Source organism: Nannospalax galili, unplaced genomic scaffold (genome assembly GCF_000622305.1).
Source record: "Nannospalax galili isolate Female #2095 unplaced genomic scaffold, S.galili_v1.0 scaffold327, whole genome shotgun sequence".
Classification (NCBI taxonomy): domain Eukaryota; kingdom Metazoa; phylum Chordata; class Mammalia; order Rodentia; family Spalacidae; genus Nannospalax; species Nannospalax galili.
In genome coordinates, this window is record NW_008356950.1 from 1,660,953 (window position 1) to 1,680,019 (window position 19,067).

The window sequence follows — 19,067 nt, forward strand, 5'->3', positions numbered from 1 at the left end:
AATGTGGGAAATTTCCTTAATAGTTGCATCTTAATAAATTGTGCAGTGGTGAATATGTAAATGGAAGTTGGTGCTTGTTAGAACAAGGCACGGTGATCATTTCTTAACAGCAGTAGATAGGCATTTATCAACAGATGCGCCAATACTTTTTCAGAAGCAGAAACAGCACTTAAGAGCACTGAATAGCTTTCAGAAGAAAGTTTTTGTATTGCACAAACTGTTCTGGGTGATCTGGCCTCACCCCTACAAAGCTTGCTGGAAGTAGTGAGATTTTTGGATTTTTTAGAAGAAGCATTTCATTACAGCTTTAACATAGTCAATAACATCAATAATAATAATTTCCACAGGAAAGATTCATCTCTTTCAAAAATAAAATTCTTAGGTTCGCTGTTGAATTAATACAGTTATACAATATTGAATTTAGTATAAGCCCTGTAAGACATTGTTTCTTACAGAAAGACTCATTATTTTTGCTAATAATACTGAGATGTTGGTGCACGTATCTCTCATCTGTATGTATCTGATTATTACTAGTGAGTTTCATAATGTGAAAATTTTAAGTACTTAGGGAAGAAAGAACCATGCAAATATATATAATAAGCTTGTAACATATGTCATTTTCTTGGCCTTTAGCCTATGAAACAGACTATTTTCAATATGAATTTGGTAAACTTAAGACCATGAACTGTTTTATACCATGTCCTAATTTTAAAGGTCCCTGGTTGATTTTAAAACCTGTCCTTGTGTTTACGTGTCTGTGTGTGTGTGTGTGTGTGTGTGTGTGTGTGTGTAATGTGGTGTGTGTAATTGATTTGATTGTACATTGTACTTCAAAGTAAATCTTATTGTAATAAGTTTCATAACTGAAAATATATTGCCTGCTTAGACATTTCCAGTTTTTGAGATGTAAAATGCAGCACAATACTTCCGCACCCCCATCGTTAAACCGAAAGATTCATTATGGGCTTCATCAACCCTAATGTGACTGAGGATAAAGTAGAACCCAGGGGACTACTTATGCAAAAAGATGTGATGTCAGCTGGTTGTGGTGAGGCACACCTACACTTGAGAGGCAGAGGCAGGCAGAGCTCTGTGAGTTCAAGGCCAGCCTGATCTACATAGTGAGTTCCAGGCCATCTGGGGCTTCACAGAAACCCTGTTTTGTTTTGTTTTGTTTTGTTTTGTTTTAAAAAAAAAAACAACCAAAAAACCAAAAATAAAAAAAATAGATGTGATATCTTGTGCAACACTCTAGTAACATTTTACATTTTGCCCACACTAGAGGTAAGTACTTGTACTACAGTTAACCCAAATAGCAAGTTATTTTTCATTATTTATAAGCAAAATAGCTGTTCTATTTCTTCAAATAAGTTTAGATCAGATACTTGCCAAATTAAACACTGAATATCCTAAAGGACAAATTTTTATACATAAAGAACATGATCTTAATTTGAAACGTGAAATAAAACCCCACCTCCCAACTTTAAATGTAGGCATGATCATCTCTTCTGTTATTATTTTACTTTGTACTTTGCCTTTGAATTTGACACATTATCCTTAAAAACATGTAATAACTGGGCATAAACATGTTTAAATAATGTTATTCAGTAATGTCATGATAAATTATAAGTTAAAAATTTTGAACTTTAAGACCTCTGTAAAATTAATTCCTAAAAGTTATGAAGTTCACAAAACATTAAGCATCTCAGTGAAGAAATCTGATTTTCTTATTTAATTTTCCAAAGAACTTAAGTTTCTTCTACTGGAGAAAGTCTCTTTAAGAGTTAGTTAAGGGACTGGAGAGATGGCTCAGTGGTTAAGAGCACTGGCTGCTCTTGCAGAAGACCCAGATTCAAATTGCAGCACCCACATGGTGGCTAATGGCTAACAACCATCCGTAGTTCCAGTTCCAGGAGATCTGACGCAGTCTTCTGATCTTTGTTGACACTGTATGAGACAAGAGCACTTATATACATGCAAGCAATATACTTATGCACATAAAAATAAAAATAGATAAATAAATATAAAGCCTATTTTTAAAACACAATTTTTCTCACTTACTTGAGGTCAGATCATTGTAGCTGAAAGTTGCAAATGGATTTAAATTACATAAGCATAACTGATACCCTGATAAAGTACATGTCAGAATATGCTAGAGGTTGTGTCCTAATACACCAAGGAATAATTTGGTACCCAAGTACATAGTACATCAAGAAATACAAAGGACAGGGATATGGAAATGAGGAATATAACAACACAAAAAAGGCCATGGGTACACCAGATGGCACCCCAAATTTTCACCTGTAAAAATACTGTACCAAGATTTAAATAATAAATAACTAGTGATGACAGTGGTGGTCTGTCTGGATACTGTTGCTTATCTAATGGCTTGAAGGAAGGGAAGTTTCTAAAATTGCTTAACTTTTTAAGCCATTAATATGTAAGGGCTAGTGATTTCACACAGCCACAGCTGGCCAAGGTGCAGAGAATAAGAGATTTCAGAGTGTCTGTCCCTGGATAGGACTCCTATATTAAACCTAATCCACCCATGACTCAGGGACCGTTGTGGAACAGGGGATGGAAAGATTGTAGTATCCAAATGTTGGTGTATGAACATAAGTAAACAGAGGTTTTCAGTCCTCTGGGAACTTCTCATATGAACTTGCAGCAATGGGAACAGCATGCACAAGACCCATGCTGATTCAGTTTGATGAAAATCCAGCATAGAACTAGGGAAATGGGCAGCAGGCTGCAGCCCTAGCCAAGGACCTTAATCCTCACCTACTTTTGTTAATATTATTGAGCAGATATATTTCATTTCGTTTCTAACAATTAGTGGTAAAAATTAACAATTACACAATAAAAGTAAAATTAGCATGACCTCACTGTGTTATGGATAATGCCATTTTATGATACCTGACAATAATCTTATGTCAAAATTTCTTTGGATTTGGTGGTGAAATCACAAGGTATGCAACAAAATATGTATGGAATGTCATGGTTGGTTGTATTTTGGGAAGAAGCTTATAGTAACAACTAAGTCCTACAATTATGCTAAGTTCAATGAATAAAACACTGTACATCTATTAAGGAATAATGAGATGAATTTGCTCATTTTCAAGCTCCAAAAATGTGATATACAGGTAGAAAGTGACTAGGACTGCTCCCACTGCAAGAAGCAATGGTGTCTTCACTGGACAGTGCTGTACTACTGCATGGCTCCAGTAAAGGAGCTGTCAGTTGCACCAAGTCCGCAGCACGTTTGGATGCTTCTGATACTCAAAGTAAAGCAAGAGTTTTCTGAAAATATACCTAATTCATTCATATTTAATTTTTTTAATGTGCTAATGACATGCCTATAATCCCAGCGCATGGCAGGGAGAGACAGAGAATCTCTGGAGCAAGTCAGCTGATTAGACTAGACTAATGGAATGCTCTGGGAACAGCAAGAGATTCTGCCTCAATGTATAAAGTGGGGATCAATAAAGGAAGGTATTAGCTATCAATTTCAAGCTTCCATGAACACAAACAAAAGTGCATCCACACAATCACCCAGGTCCAGAAGATCACTGACATTTGAAATCTTTGTTTTGAAAACTGTGGATCTGGTACGACTGTGTATTTGGTTTGGCTCAAAGTTTATTCACAAGTGGAAAGTGGAATGATAAAGTCCGCTATTGAGTGTGTTGGGAAATTAATGGTAATTATATTGGTCATGAAACTTTTGTTGTGAAATTTATTTCTTTAAACTTAAGAACAAGTTAAAGAGTTTAAAAAGAAATTGTCATGAATAAAGTAACCAGTATATGTGAATGCATGAGACACAAGTGTTCAGTACTGATATTACATATGCCAGTGTTCAACATGGAACCCCGAAGGACAGATCATCAATTGACAATAATGGATGTTTCATGTTCCTGTCCTATGTCCAGAGTAAGTGTTGATACTGAAATGAAAAGGCTATCGATATATCAGTTTTCTTTTTGTAGCACACACTCTGATGCCAATGGCACTGTTTGAATTGGTTTACCAGCTGCTTATTAAACATGGTCTTGACTTCCTAAACTAGTCCTTTGGCATTCCTACCTGTAAAGTTATCGACCACACTCGTAGCATTTAGAATGACCAGTGCTATGTTCTGAAGAGAACTGAAGTCTCTGATGTGAGGGGCTTCATCACTATTAACAAGGATTTAAGGGCTGCAGGCCCCTCTGGGTGTGATGTGAACTAATCAAAGTTGTAGAATAGTGGATAGCAGCTAAATAATTTATAAAAGAGTCAAGGTTTTCCCAAATTCTTCTTCTTTGTTGCAGTAATAGGCAAACCTAAAAAATGAATGCATAAAATGTTCAGTAATGGTGAATCACTTGAGAATTTCAACCTCATTTCATTCAGAAAAAGTAAAACTCGAAAGTAGCCTCCATCTGTTGCAAAAAGAAGCTGCTTTGATGAGTGGTGTACAGTATATTCGTATTTAAATATAATGATATTTAGCATATAGTAAGAAATTTCATTTGCTTAGAGATAGGGTTTTCTCTAGGATCTATGTCCTCTCCTGCCATTTGTATTTGGCTATTTTTACAGTGCAACCCATGACTGGGAGTGCTTTACGTACAATCAGATGGCTGTTGATTACCCACTAGATAAAAGTGTCTCTGCTGTAATTTTATGTGATTTTAATTTGCATTTCCCTAATTTTTAAGGATGTTGGACTTTTTAAAGGTGTTTCTTATCCATCTTTATTTCTTCTTTTGAGAAGTCTCTATTCCGATCCATGGCCCATCTTTTAATGTGGTAATTTATTGTCTTGATTCTTTGTTTTTGAGTTCTTTGTATATTCTGGATGTTAATCTTCTGTCAGATGTGTTGCTGTTCAAGATTCTCTCCCACTCTGTAGGTTTACTCTTTACGTCCTTGGTTGTTTCGTTTGCTCTACAGGTTTCAGTTCCATGAGGTCCCACTTATTGATTGACCTTAATTCCTGAGCAACTGATGTATGATTTAGAAAGTCCTTTCCTGTACCTATATCTTATAAGGTGCTGCCTATGTTTTCTTCTATCAGCTTCCAGGTTTCAGGTTTCACATTGAGGTCTTTGATCCATTTGGAGTTGAGTTTTGTGCAAGGTGAAAGATAAGGGTCTAGTTTCATTCTTCGGCAGGTGGAGAACCAGTTTTGCTAGAACTATTTGTTGAAGATTATGGCTTTCCTCCAGTGTGTGTACTTGGCACCTTTGTCAAATATCAGGTGATTGAAACTGCATGGACTCATGTCCTGGCCTTTAATTATGTTTCATTTATCTGTGTGTCTATTTTAGGGTCAGTACCATGCTGTTTCATGACTATAGCTCAGCAATATAGTTTGAGATCTGGTATGGTAATACCTCCCACATTGCTTTTTGTGCTCAGGATTGCTTATCCTTTTGTGATTCCATATGAATTTTAGGATAGCTTTTTATACTTCTGTGAAGAATGTTGCAGGGATTTTGATTGGGATTGCAATGAATCTATATATTGCTTTTGGTAGGATGGTCATTTTCACAATATTAATTCTACCAAACCATGAGCATGGGAGGTCCTTCTTTCTCCTGGTGTCTTCCTCAATTTTTCTTCAAAGATTTTAAAGTTTCATTGTGGCTGGCTGGAGAGATGGCCCAGCAGTTAAGAATACTGACTGCTCTTACAGGGGACCTAGGTTCAATTCAAGGACCCACATGGCAGCTAAGAACCACCTGTAGCTCCAGTTCCACGGGATCTGACAGCTTCTTCTTGTCGAACGCCCCCCAAGCCCACCAGGCTTGGGTCTTCAACAAAAAAGACACTTAGGCATAAGTCTGAAGTTATGTGAGGAATTTATTAAAGGGACAGCAGGTATAGAGAGGAGAGCTCTCTTTAGAAGGAAGAAGCAGGAAGAAGCTACTGAGGGGTCCCACAGGTCTTTTTTATCTGACCCGGAGTTTGGGTCACCTAGGTGAATCTTGACAACAGAAACAAAAGAGTTGCTAAGAGACAACATGAGGGCTGAACTGAAACTAACTTTCTAGAAGACTTGATTTATCATCTAGGTACGGCCTGTCAGCTCTGACTGCTGAAACAGAGTGCTCAGAAGCTCTTAAAGTGACACTCCCCTAATTTCCCATGCTTATGGCAAGCATGGCTCCCAACACTTCTGACCTTGGTGGGCAATGCACGACATGGTAGCATTTGCACCCAGGCAGGTAATGCACTTATACACGTAAAATTAAAAAAATTAAAATATTTTAAAAGATTTTTAATGGTTTTGATGAAATTTATTCCTAGATATTTTTTTTTTGAAGCTATTGTAAATGGGAGGATTTCCATGTACTGATTTTCATGGATTGATTTTGGAACCTGCCACTTTACTGAAAGTCTTAATTAGTTCTAATAGGTTTCTCATAAAAATTTTGGGATGTCATGTATAGTATCACGCCATCTGCAAATAGGGATAATTTGACCTCTTCTTTTATAGTTAGTACTCCTTTAATTTCCTTCTCTTGTCTTATTGCTCTAGTAAGAGTTTGAAACACTGTATTAAAAAGGAGTGGTGATATTGAAAAACTTTGTCTGGTTCCTGATTTTAATGGGAATGCTTCCAGTTTTTCTTCACTTAGAATGATTTGGCTGTGGGTTTGTTGTATATTCAATGTTGACGTGTGTTCCCTTCAATCCAGTTCTCTCTAGGGCTTTTAAAATAAATGCATGTTGAATTTTGTCAAACGTCTTTTCTACATCTATGATGATCATGTAATTTTTTTCCTTGAGTCCTTTATTTATTTTATTATATATTATTGACTTATAAATATTGAACCATCCCTGAATCTCTGTAATAAAGCCAACTTGATCATAGTGGATAATATTTAAATATGTGTCTGTATGGCGTTTGCAAGTATTTTATTGAGAATTTTTGCATCTATGTTTATTAAGGATATGGGTTGATAGTTTTCATTTTGGGTTGTGTCTTTATCTGATCTTGATATTAAAATGATGTTGGCTTCATAGAACAGAGTTTGGGAGTTCTCCCCCTGTTTTAATCTTTTTGAGTAATGTAAGTAGTATTGGTTGTGGACCTTCTTTAAATTGTGAATCCATCTGGCCATGGGCTTTTTTTAGTTAGGACATTTTGTATTACTGTTTCAATTTCCTTATATTTATGGTTGTGTTTAAGTTGTTGATCTCTTGTTGGTTTAGATTTTGAGGTTTCCATGATTTTAGGTGTTCATCCATTTCTTTTAGATTTTCAAATTTAATAGAATATATATTTTTCAAGTATTCCCTAATAATAGTCTGGATCATTTTGATGTCTGTTGTGATGGTTCCCCTTACATCTCGATTTGGATTTCATTGTTGATTTGGATTTTCTGTTTCTTTCTTTTGGCTAACTTGGCTAAGGGTCCCTCTATCTTGTTTATCTTTTCAAAGTAGTAGCCCTTAGATTCATTGATTCTTTTTATAGCTTTCTTCCTTTCTAGTTCATTAATATCTGCTCTCATTTTTGTTATTTATTTTCGTCTGCCTGGTTTGGGTTTCTTTTGTTCTTGCCTTTCCAGAGTCTTGAGTTGCTAAGATCAAGAGAACAAATGATACCAAATGCTAGAGAGGATGTGGGAAAGGGAAGCACTCACTCACTGCTGGTGGAATTGCAATCTAGTGCAACCACTATGGAAAGCATTGTGACGAACTCTTAACAAAACTAAAAACAAACACACCATTTGACCCAGTTATACCACTCCTTGGCATATACTCAAAGGATTCATCTCACTGCAGAGATACTTGTACATCCATGTTTGTCACTGCCCTTTTCACAAGAGCTAAGAAATGGAAGCAACCTAAGTATTCCTCAACTGATGGGTGGATAATGGAAATGTGGTCCATTTACACAATGGAGTTCTACTCAGAGGTAAAGAAAGACGAAATCACGAAATATTCATGTAAATAGATTGAACTGGAAATAGTTATACTGACTGAAGTAACACAGTCTCAGAAAAACAAACAATGTATATGTTCCCTCATTTGTGGATCCTTGTATGCAATTATATATCCTGATGTAACCGTGGGAACTAGGATAATGAAAACGATCCAGGGAAATAAAGGTACATCATCTGCTCTTTCACCAGCTGCCAGTCTCTCCCTCCCCTGGAGGACCTCTGATGATCAGACATGATGGGCTGGAGAAAAACCCAGACAAACTCCACAGGCTGTGAACAGGCCTAAAATCAGCTGTTATCAGTAAAAGTTTTTGCTGAGTGCCTAGTGCTGAAATCTGAAATTGAGCACTTAGATGATGTATGATACGGAGAACACTGGAAGCCTGTTTCTCTTTTGTTGTTTGAGGCTTGCCATCAAACACTGACAGCACGCTGTCAGAGTCCACCAATATTGAATGAAAAGAATTTGAGTGGCGTTTTTGGAGACCAGTTTCTGTATGTGCTGAGGGGTACTGACTTGGGGGAAAACTCATTTTTTGACTTCCTTGGCCCTCTTCGGAGTCTTCACACAGCCCTCACTATTTGACTCCAAGAGTATCTGGGGTTTTCTTCTTACCACAATTCTCACAGGTCAGTTGTCATAATTAATGAGATTTCAAAAGTGCTTATAGAACAATAGTGCCCTCAAGATCCCCTGCAGTAGTGACTCAGAGAACACAAATCCTAATCTGAAATTTTTATTTCCTAGGGAGGGGGTTAGATGGCCTACCTAGAGACACTCAGCCTCCCCTTCACCAACTGTGACATGGGGATCACACTGCCTTCTACAGACAGGGAACCCCAAATTCCCAAATGAGTAAAATTTACTAAAGTATGGTTATTTCACGACAGACATATTTATTTGAGGAACTTATTTATAGCCTCCATGTGTCTGTTCCAGAATGAGTATCCTCAGAGATGTCCTGGGCTGGCAGCTGGTGTTGACTGGGTCCTACTGGCCATAACTGAGGACCAACCTCAGGTTCTCATTGATTGAGGACAGCAGGTTCCTTATGGCCCATGGTACTAAATTTTGCATCTTTACTTTCCCATGACAACCCTCAAAAAGGCCTCATGCACTGTGAGCCAGGTAGTTGATGGCATTCCCTGCTGACTTGAACCCAAGCTGGTACCTTGAATATTCTCAGGCAAGAAGAAAATTCTTTAGGTTCTTGCTTAAAAGATCGCCCTTGTTATTAACCATGTAGGGGCCAGCTCCAGTGTATTAGTTCCTTTTGCATTACTGTGCTCAAACCACCCAAAAGAAATAATGTAAGGAAGCAGAGGTCTATTTGGGTTCATGGTTTGAGAGATAAATATTTAAGTCCATCATTGGCTGGGAATGCCTGGTGGCAGGAATGACTCTGTTCATGCATGTGGGAGTGTGAGGTGGCTTTTCAAGTGGCATGAGGCCAGGAAGAAAAGAGTGACTGAACAAGGGTTATGTATGATTTTCAAAGGCTCATTCCCACCATCCCCATTGACCTCTGCTAGCTAGGCTTCAGCTCCCAAAGGCTCTATTGTCTTTAGAGATCATCGTACAAGCTGGGGGACTGAGCATTCAAACCTAAGCCTGGGGGAAAGTTTCAGAATCAAGCCATAACACTCTACTTTGGCACTAAAAATTTGTGGTTGTCTCATGATATAAAACACGTTGAGTACAATTTCAATATAACAGCCCCAATACTGTTCAAAGTCATCTGAAACTCAGGGAAATCTGTTAACTGGGAGCTGCTATAAAATCAAAATGATAGCTACTTCCAATATACAATGGTTTGGGGTAAAAATTCCCAATCCAAGAGGAGGAATAGAGGGATAGCAAGGAAATATTAGACCAATATGTAAGCAAAAGCCAGCATAGCAAGCACTTATACTTGCATGTCCAGCATCCAGGGCACAATGTGACATGATGCATGTGTTGACTTGCTTTGTGCAGCACCCCCATGGCCTTGACATTGGCAGCACACACTGTTTCTCTCTCAAGCAAACTGCAGGTTTTCTCAGTATGTGTTTGACATTCCTGTGGAAATGGGCAACATGACCCAAGAACTATTGGCAGCTGGGTAACAGCTGATCTTCTTAAAGGGAGGGATTCTAGGTAGGTTGACTAGATCTCTGTGGATGAACGTTCCCTGAGGGAGGTTTGGGAACACTAACTTGACTCAATAGACCCCATAACACCAATGACAGAATGTATGAAATCCAGTGGGTGGGCTATGTGAAGGTGTTAATGGGGAATGGGATATGAAGAAGAGTGAGAAGTTCTGTATGAAATACATATAAGTTCAATAAAAATTTTATTTTAAAGTGCACCAATAGAGATAGTTTGCCATGCCAGTAGTTGTGGTTATTTGGCGTTAAAGCTGGGTTCGAACATTGATTGATATTCTTCCTTAGCAGCTTGCATAGTATCCTCTAGAACTATGAGAGCTAGTCATCTTGGAGAAGGCAAGCTCCATTGATCTAAATCCTGTGTCCAAAATATGTCCTATTTTCAGCAATAGGGTCTTACCTTTAAGTTCTGGGAGGTAATCAAAAGCTGTGGCAATAGCCTGTGTTATTTTGAAAGTATCTTTGTCACAGAGAATTTATGTCTCAGTATGCCGAGCCCTAAGTGACATATCTACAGTGGAACCTCTACACCTGAGGCTTATGGAACATAGCATAACAGATGGTAGAGAAAATATTAATACATCCCTCAAGTCTCACATGTAAAGCTTACTCAGAACAGTGTGCGATGCACAAAGAAGGTCAAAAGCGACTAAGTTTTAGAGAATAAAAGACTGTAGGGAGGAGGCTTCCAGGTCAGTTCCAGCTCAACTATTTCAGGTCCTATGTCTGAACTATGTCCTGTCTTCGGTGGTCTTGCCTTCAAGGTAATCAAGGGCTGTCACAATAGTCTGTGTTATTTAGTTATGCAATTGGACTACCTTGACCAACAACTCAAAGGGAGTCTTCTCCTGTCTGGCTTCTCCTGTTTCTTGTTATATAGCCTTTAGCTATACACATGAACTCATGAACAGATATTATGTATGTATTTTTCAGTAGGCTTTTGAACTTATTTCATACCATTTGCTCTCTCTCTTTCTGTCTAAATCTTTTAACATTTTGAAGGTGTAAGTAGTCTCATCTTCAAGGTCCTTCTGATGCAGTGACAACTCAGAAGGGAAAGGTTTCACAATACAGAATAACATTTTGAGGTTTAAAAAGTTTTTTTCATACACTATGGATAGGCCCTTATCCAAACTGAAAATATATCAGCAACCAATGCAAGGTATTAATATCCTTGAGAGGGGAGCAGTTGAGTAAAATCCAATAAACACCCTTCTCACAGAATGTGTATGTCCTTTGTACTAGGTTCAAGAAAAGTAATTACTTAGTTTTATATGCCAGCACTTTTATAGACTCTAAGGTTTATAAGTATCCTAGATATGTACACATTACTGATTATCTGGCAAGGTAAGCTATCACTCTAGGACTATCTTGTCACTTTTAGTTGAGTATTATCAGCATTATGTCTGTCGTTGGGCCACATTTAAGTCAGTTCTTGATGCTGAGTTTAACATTAAGTATCTCATTGGTTTTTGAGCCTCTTCAACACTTGTTAGTACAAATTTATTTAGGAATGGGTCTTTGGTTATCAGTTAAGTTTGAGAATAAAGCCCCAATAATGTAAAAATAATTCTCATTTTTTCACTCATTACTTCAAGTATTATTCAGGGTGTTAAGAGTTAACCTGCCAGCCCTGCTGACAGCCATCTTACCCATCCTGCCATAGAGTTTTTGTGTGGTCTCCTACAGCCCCAACCCAAGCTAAGGAGACACAGATCCAATCCTTTTGCCTGCCTACCAGTAACTCTACTCTCTGAGCTGCCTGATGGTTGCTAGAATCTGCCTGTGAAGCTGACCCAATTGGATGGCCCATGTTCCTTGTGGCATCCCATGCACTTGACTATAGGTAGGGACACCTAGATTGGCCTACACCACAACCACCCCTGCTATAAACAATGTGGCATCCTGTGCCCTACCTACAAAAAGCAGCAACCACTGCCTCTGTGACCCCAGACCCTGCAAACCATGTACCACTAGTAGAAACCAGTGAGACCTCCACAGATTTCTGAATTTTGAAAGGGAGAGTCTTCCAAAACTAAGGAAAGTTTGTTCTTGGGATCAGAAGTCACAACTATCCATGGATGAACTAGGACCACTTTGGACAAACCATTTGCATGTCAACACAGAGTTCCCCAAGACTGAACCCCAAGCACCATTCAGTTTGTCTGTAATCTGAAAAGTTGGGTAACAACAAATAAAGATCCAAAAACTTATTCAGGAAAAGTGAGAACTGGACTAGAGCTGGCCCAGCTATTAAAGACTTATGCTCACAACCAGAAAGACAAGGAAAGTAAGATCAGATATTTATACCAAGAATCACCACCAACGACCTAACTCCAGATACCTAGGTCTCACCACAGAAACAGAAGCAACTTGAACAAGCAAGACAACATGTCTCCACAAGTAATTAGCAATTCCATCACAATGTTTCTGGAGGAAATGACTTAGCTGATACACAAGACAATGATTTCATCATAGTAATTGTAAATATGTTCAAGGCACTCAAAGAGGAACTGTGTAATAGCAAAATGAAGACCACAGAAGTATAAACAATCCAATGAAATAAATTTGAGATATGAAAATGGAATTTAATACATATAGAATTTCTGAAGAAAATCAAAACTGAAATAAAGTTTGAAATAAAAAATTATGTCAGTGAAAGTAAAAGCTCAGTGGAAAGACACTCATACAGTATGGGTGAAGTGAAATGAAAGGCTTGAAGACAAGGGAGAGGAACTGGATCACACTCCAAAAAAAATCTCAAACCCCACAAAGAATGGAAGGACAGGAACTCTGGCACAGTATAAGAAATCCAAACCTATAATTAGTACACAAAGAAGAAGGAGATAAAACCCAAGTCAAAAGGCACAGAAAATATTTTAACTAAATCACAGAAGAAAGCTTCTCTACCTAAGCAAAGAGATACCTATCAAGGTGCAAGAGGTGTACAGGACACCAAATAAGACCCAAAATATTACTTTTTTAAAAATATTTTATTTTTTATGTGTATGAGTATATTGTCTGCAAGTGTGTAAGTGTAATCATGTGTGCAATGCCCCTGGAGGTCAGAAGAGGGCATCTGATCCCCTGGACCTGGAGTTACAGATCATTGTTTGCTACTATGTGGATGCTGGGAAATGAACCTGCATACTATGCAAAAGCAGTTAGCTGGGCCATCTCTCCAGCGCCTCACTATGTTACTTAATATTCAGAACAATTAAATGTACAGAACAAAGAAAGGATATTGAAAGCTGCATGAGCAAAACACCAAGTCACATAGAAAGGGAGAGATCAGATTAACACTAATTTTTCAATGGAAAATTTGACAACCAGAAGCTCCTGGACTGATGTTTTACAAGTACTTTAAGACTACCAGACGTCAGGCTATTATACCCAGAAAAACTGTCAATCATAATTGAAAAAGAAAGAAAATCTCTCTCTGATAAAAACAGCTTTATGGAATTTATGATCACTAAGCCAGCACTTCAGAGAGTACTATAAGGAATACATTGGTTTGAAGAGAAAGTTAAACACATTCAAGAGAGAACGGGAAATAAATAGAAGGTTCAGAATAGTTAATCACAAAAGATCTTCAAGAAAACAACACCACCACAACAAAATAGAATTAACACACGTTGTTCAATAGTAATAGCTTCAATTCTCATAAAGAGATTCATATTATCACATTGGATTCTTAAAAATGGTCTGTCTTTTCACTGCTTCCAAGAAGCATACCTCACTATCAAGGATAGATACCACCTTAGGTTTAAAGAAAGGAAAACATTATTCCAAGCAAATGAAATAAAGAAAGAAGCAGTCATATTGTTACTAACATCTGAAAAACTAGATTGCAAACCAAACTAGTCAGAAGAGATAAAAAAGGACACTTCATTTTATTAAAGATAAAATCTGCCAGGTGGTTATTAAAATTTTAGCATTTACATACCAAATATAAGGATAACTCAATTTCATAAAAGAAATATTAGATCTGAAACCAAACAAAAATGTCTTATAGAAATCGAAAGACAAAAAAGAAATTCATTCTCCTTCCCTTCATAAACATGTTCCTTCCAAGTGTAATTACTACTGATATGATTGCTCCACTCTCAGTGTGGATGTATCCTTTCATGAAAATACACATAAACTGAAACCATTTGTCCTGCATACCAAATGCCATGGACATTGTAGTCTTAACATTTACCACTGCTGTGAGTTCTAGATTCTGCAAGCCATGAAGAAAGAGAATGCGGGACGTCAGACTAAATCATGCCTGACCTAAAGCAAGTGGGACACATGCAGAAGCTTCTGGGCAACCCTGTGGAAAAGCCCATTTTCCTGCACAGGTCCATGTCCCCAAACATCACTGTTAGAAAATGTTACACTGGGATTGAGCAAGGCGATATGAAAATGAAAAATGAGAGACCTACTTTAGGAGAAGATTGCTCTTTATTAAACAATGAAGGTGGCAACAGCTTCTGTGAGGGATTTGAAACTGTACCCACTCATGCACAGTTGGTGGGCTGCTTATAAGGGTTGGGGGAGGTGAGTACAGTTAACTAGGATCTGAAATTTGCCTAGGGTTTACTCAACCCAGTATGGAGTCTTTTGGAATTAGCTCAGGACCCTTTTAAGTCCAGGCAGTTTTCCTTTATTCCAGACTCTAAGGACAAATAAGGAACAGGCAAGTTATTTCTCTCTTCTTCAAACCAAGGGAGGATCATCATAAGGAGGGGGTCATTTAAGGTTCCTGGGAAGAGGGAGTCTTTTGGCGCCATAGAAAAGGAACATAGCCTTGATTTGGTCTCCAGTAGTGGCTTGGACAGTCTTAGGGTTTGCTTAGCTAGGAGATTCTGTAAGAATCTTTGGAGACAGTTGATTAAGCATAGTACAATGAGTTAGAGCAATGGTAGGCTTATTTCTCTTGGCCGCAGATAGGTACGGCAGTGTTGAATTTAGCCAAGATTTGAAGTCTTACATTTAAGTAGCATTTTTTATTAATAACAAAATCATTAATGAGACATAAGTGTCTAAATAATCTTTACATGAACTTAAGTCTAAAAGAAACATATTGATTACTTTAATCTTTGTTTATACTTAATTATTGGGTGTTTAAAACAGTTGGCATTTGGCCTAAATTAATTAAAATTTGTTTTTTTTGTTGTTGTTGTTGGCCAGAGATGGCAACAGCCACATGGAGGATGCCAACTAAAGATGGCAGAAGCAACATGGGCAATCAAGATGATGGCATGCATATAGGGATGACTAGTACCGACAAAGATGCTGACACCTAGGCATCAGCCCATATTGTTCTGCAGTAGAATATTAGACTCTTTAGCTCTGTCAACTTTCTTCAGGTTTTTGAGAATTCATCATAGCTGGAATTCAAGGAAACTGAAAGCAGTTTTCCATGATTATCCTAAGGGACAAAATAAGATATGAAGGGCTTGTGCAATAGTAGAGGTGTTCCTCTTGCCCACATATAGCCCTCAAGATGACCTGCTGCTCAGCATTCTTGGGTATTCTTAGCCCAGGAGGACTAGAAGCACTGGTTTGAGTCTCCAACCTCTGGTCTCGGGTGTGATGTTTTGAATGAGAAACTTTCCCCCATAGGCTTACTTATTCGAACACTTGGTCCCCAGTTGGTGATGCTCTTTGTGGAGGTTTAGGAGGTATAGCTTTGTTGGAGGCAGGAACTGAAATGGAAGCCATGGAGGAACACTGCTTACTGGCTTGCTCCTCTGGCTTGCTCAGTTATCCTCCTTATACAACTCAGGTCCAACTGTCCAAGGATGGCATCACCCACAGTGGGCTGGGCCCTCCTGTATCAATTACCAATTAAGAAAATGCTCCACAGACATGCCCATAGGCCAACTGGAGGAAGGAAATTCCTCAACTGTTCTTTCTTCCCAGGTGTCTTTAGTTTGTGACAACCAAGATGACAAAAACTAACCAATACAACACATATGAATTATATATAATAAATGGGGCTAATTAAGATACATGTACATAGCGTTACACTATGGTTGTTTGTAGGTGCATGGATACCTTACCAGTGCTTATACCAGTGAACTAACTGTTAACTACATAAAAATCCTCCAGGAGGGATAAAAATCCATGAGGTCCTACTCTTTCTATAGCAGGATGTTGGTGGGCCCTATATGAAGAACTCATCCTATTGCAGAGACACTTGTACATCCATGTTTGTTGTTGCTCTTTTCTCAATAGCTAAGAGATGGAAGCAACCTAAGTGTCCCTCAACTGACGAGTAGATAATGAAAATGTGGTACATTTCTACCACGTTTCTACAGTTATACTCAGCAGTAAAGAAGATGAAATTATGAAATTTGCAGGTAAATGGATAGAACTAGAAACTGTTATACTAAGTGAAGTAACACAGACTAGAAAAACAAATGGCATATGTTTTCCCTCATATGCGGGTCCTAGCACCAAATCCTTATAAGTGAGTATGTATCCAGACATAACTACAGGATAATGAAAAGGAACCAGGGAGGTAAAGGAAAAGAAAGAATCTGAAAGATGAGAACAGTAAGAAACAGGTGTTAATAAGGGATATATGGAGAAAAATGGGTTATTTTAAGGGGAGGGATGGTTATACAAGGGAACTTGGGAGTAGAGGGAAAGAAAGAGCTCAAGAAAGGTGGGACCATAGGTGATGGGTATTATCAAGGGAGAAATGGGGGAAATGGGGCACTTTAAATAGGGAAACCATGGTGGAAGTATTAGACAGTGAGAGAGATAAATAATGCCTAGCTAGTTTTAAAAACCCAGAGGGAACCATATTAGTCCAACAACCTACTGACAAATTATACATACAACTAGATCAAGGAATAAAATATGTGTCTAGTCAAGGCTTATCTGAGAATGTTTGGTTTTTGCCCAAGCTTTATCTACATAGCACATGGTAATTAAAAGTACCAGACTGGTAGAAATAACATTCTTGGATGTTTAACAGCCCTACTTTGAGGCCTATACTAATCTGGCCTGAGGGACTTAAAGGACAGTATTTGTTCCTTGCCCTCCAAGGTCAACTAAGTTCCAGGGGACTATGGAGCATCCTTCAAAATGTCCTGTAACTGTGGTGAGTCACCTGTCCTCTTGTTCAGGGAGGCCATGGATACCCCACCAGATGGACTTGAACCAGTGTCCAGTCTACAAAAAGGAGGGTCAACACAGAGAAACATTTCCTCCATGCTTCCAAGTGAAGCCAGCCATGGTCGATGAGGACCTTTGATTTATCTTCACATAGACGGAACTGGTAAAAGAAAGGAGCCAGGGGCTCCTCCCAGGCCTATGTGATCTCTGAGGAACAGATCCTCAAATGACCTTAAGAGTAAAACTATATTGGTTTACTTGGGCCAACTGTATGGTCTTAAACACCCAAAATGATAGTATAACCAAAGATTAAAGGAATCAATATAATTCTTTAAGAGTCCATGTGTATAGCTCTAGGCTACATAACAAAAAACAATGCCAGACAGGAGATAGTTTCCTTGGAGTTGTTGGACAGGGTGGCCCAAGAGACTCCCAGACAGTAATCCAGCATAGAACTGGGTCTGTTCGGCAGACCCCAATCTTATCTAAAGGATATTGTAACTGATTGCTGCTAGATGAGAAAGAGCTGATCTTCCTAAAACAAGGGACTTGAGATAGGCCAACTAGACTCAGTGAATGGACTTGCACTGGGGAACAGCTGGGGATACTGACAACACAGTGGCCAGTAACAGGGATGACAGAGTTTACGGGCTCCAGTGGAGGGGGACAGGCTATGGGAGGGTACCATTTTGGATGAGGGTATAAAGATGAATAAGATTGATTGGGGTATTCTGTATGAAATACACACACAAAAATGAAAGTTCCATGGGGATTCTCTCTAATAAAATGAATTAAGAAGAGGACATAACAAAGACAAAATTTAAAGAGATGTGAACAAAATTTGCCTGAGAGAAGAGGTCCTCACTGGAGTGTGGCTTGCAGACACAGAAGAAAGAAAGGATGGCAGGAATGGAATGGGAAGTTTTACTGGCAAGACTTGTGAGCATTTGTGTGTGACAGGGAAAGCAAAGACTGGATTTTTTTAAAGGAACAGATAAGAGGGCAGAAGCAGGAGTGGAAGGGGGTAAAAGAGAGACTGCTCAGAGTTAGAAAAACTTGGATACTTCAAACTCCTTGCCATTTAGTGGTTTTTTTTTTTTGAAGTTGTCTACTTATCTGTCAGTGATGTCCGAATTCGGTTCGAAATTGATGAGATTTTGAAAGCCAAAGATTTCTAATTTATACCGGGTCCAGATTTCAGTTAATAACTTATGAAGTGGAGGGCTTTTCAAGCTTAATGCTTTTAGGTTGTGTCTAAGGCATGCCAGCCATGTGTGTCTTAGGCACAGAAACCATGGACCACATTTTAGATTTTAGGCAAGATAAGCCTGAAAATCTCTCCCTGGCAGCAGGTTGTAAAGTGCTGCTGGGAGGAGACAGAAAAAATAAAGAAATTCAAGGACTGGAATGGGTGTCCACTAGTTCCAGAGACCTGAAAGGCAAAGCCAGAGAACTCTGGGGTTTGAAACAGCAGAGCCGAGGACAAAATGCCAAAGGACCCCGGGTTTGAAAAAGCAAAAAGCAAAGGAGTCTTACCTTAATGAGTGTTGAATGCACTGGTGAATCAAATGATGGGGGCCTCTGCTCTGGAGGTTGGAGGGGGATAGGAGCGTCGAGGAAAGTGTTATAAAACTGGAAACTGAGTATACGCAAGGCACCAGTAAATTCCCAGCACAGGATTTTCACTCACCCACAAGGATAGAGACTGTAAAAATGGTAACACAGAGGATGAAGTTTTCAGATCAGGCTGGCAGCTGTTAAGCCCAATAGTGAGCTTGAAGGGTGCTTGAGCTCTTGATGGGACTCAGTAGGAAGGGGGGGAGAGAGAGAGAGAGAGAGAGAGAGAGAGAGAGAGAGAGA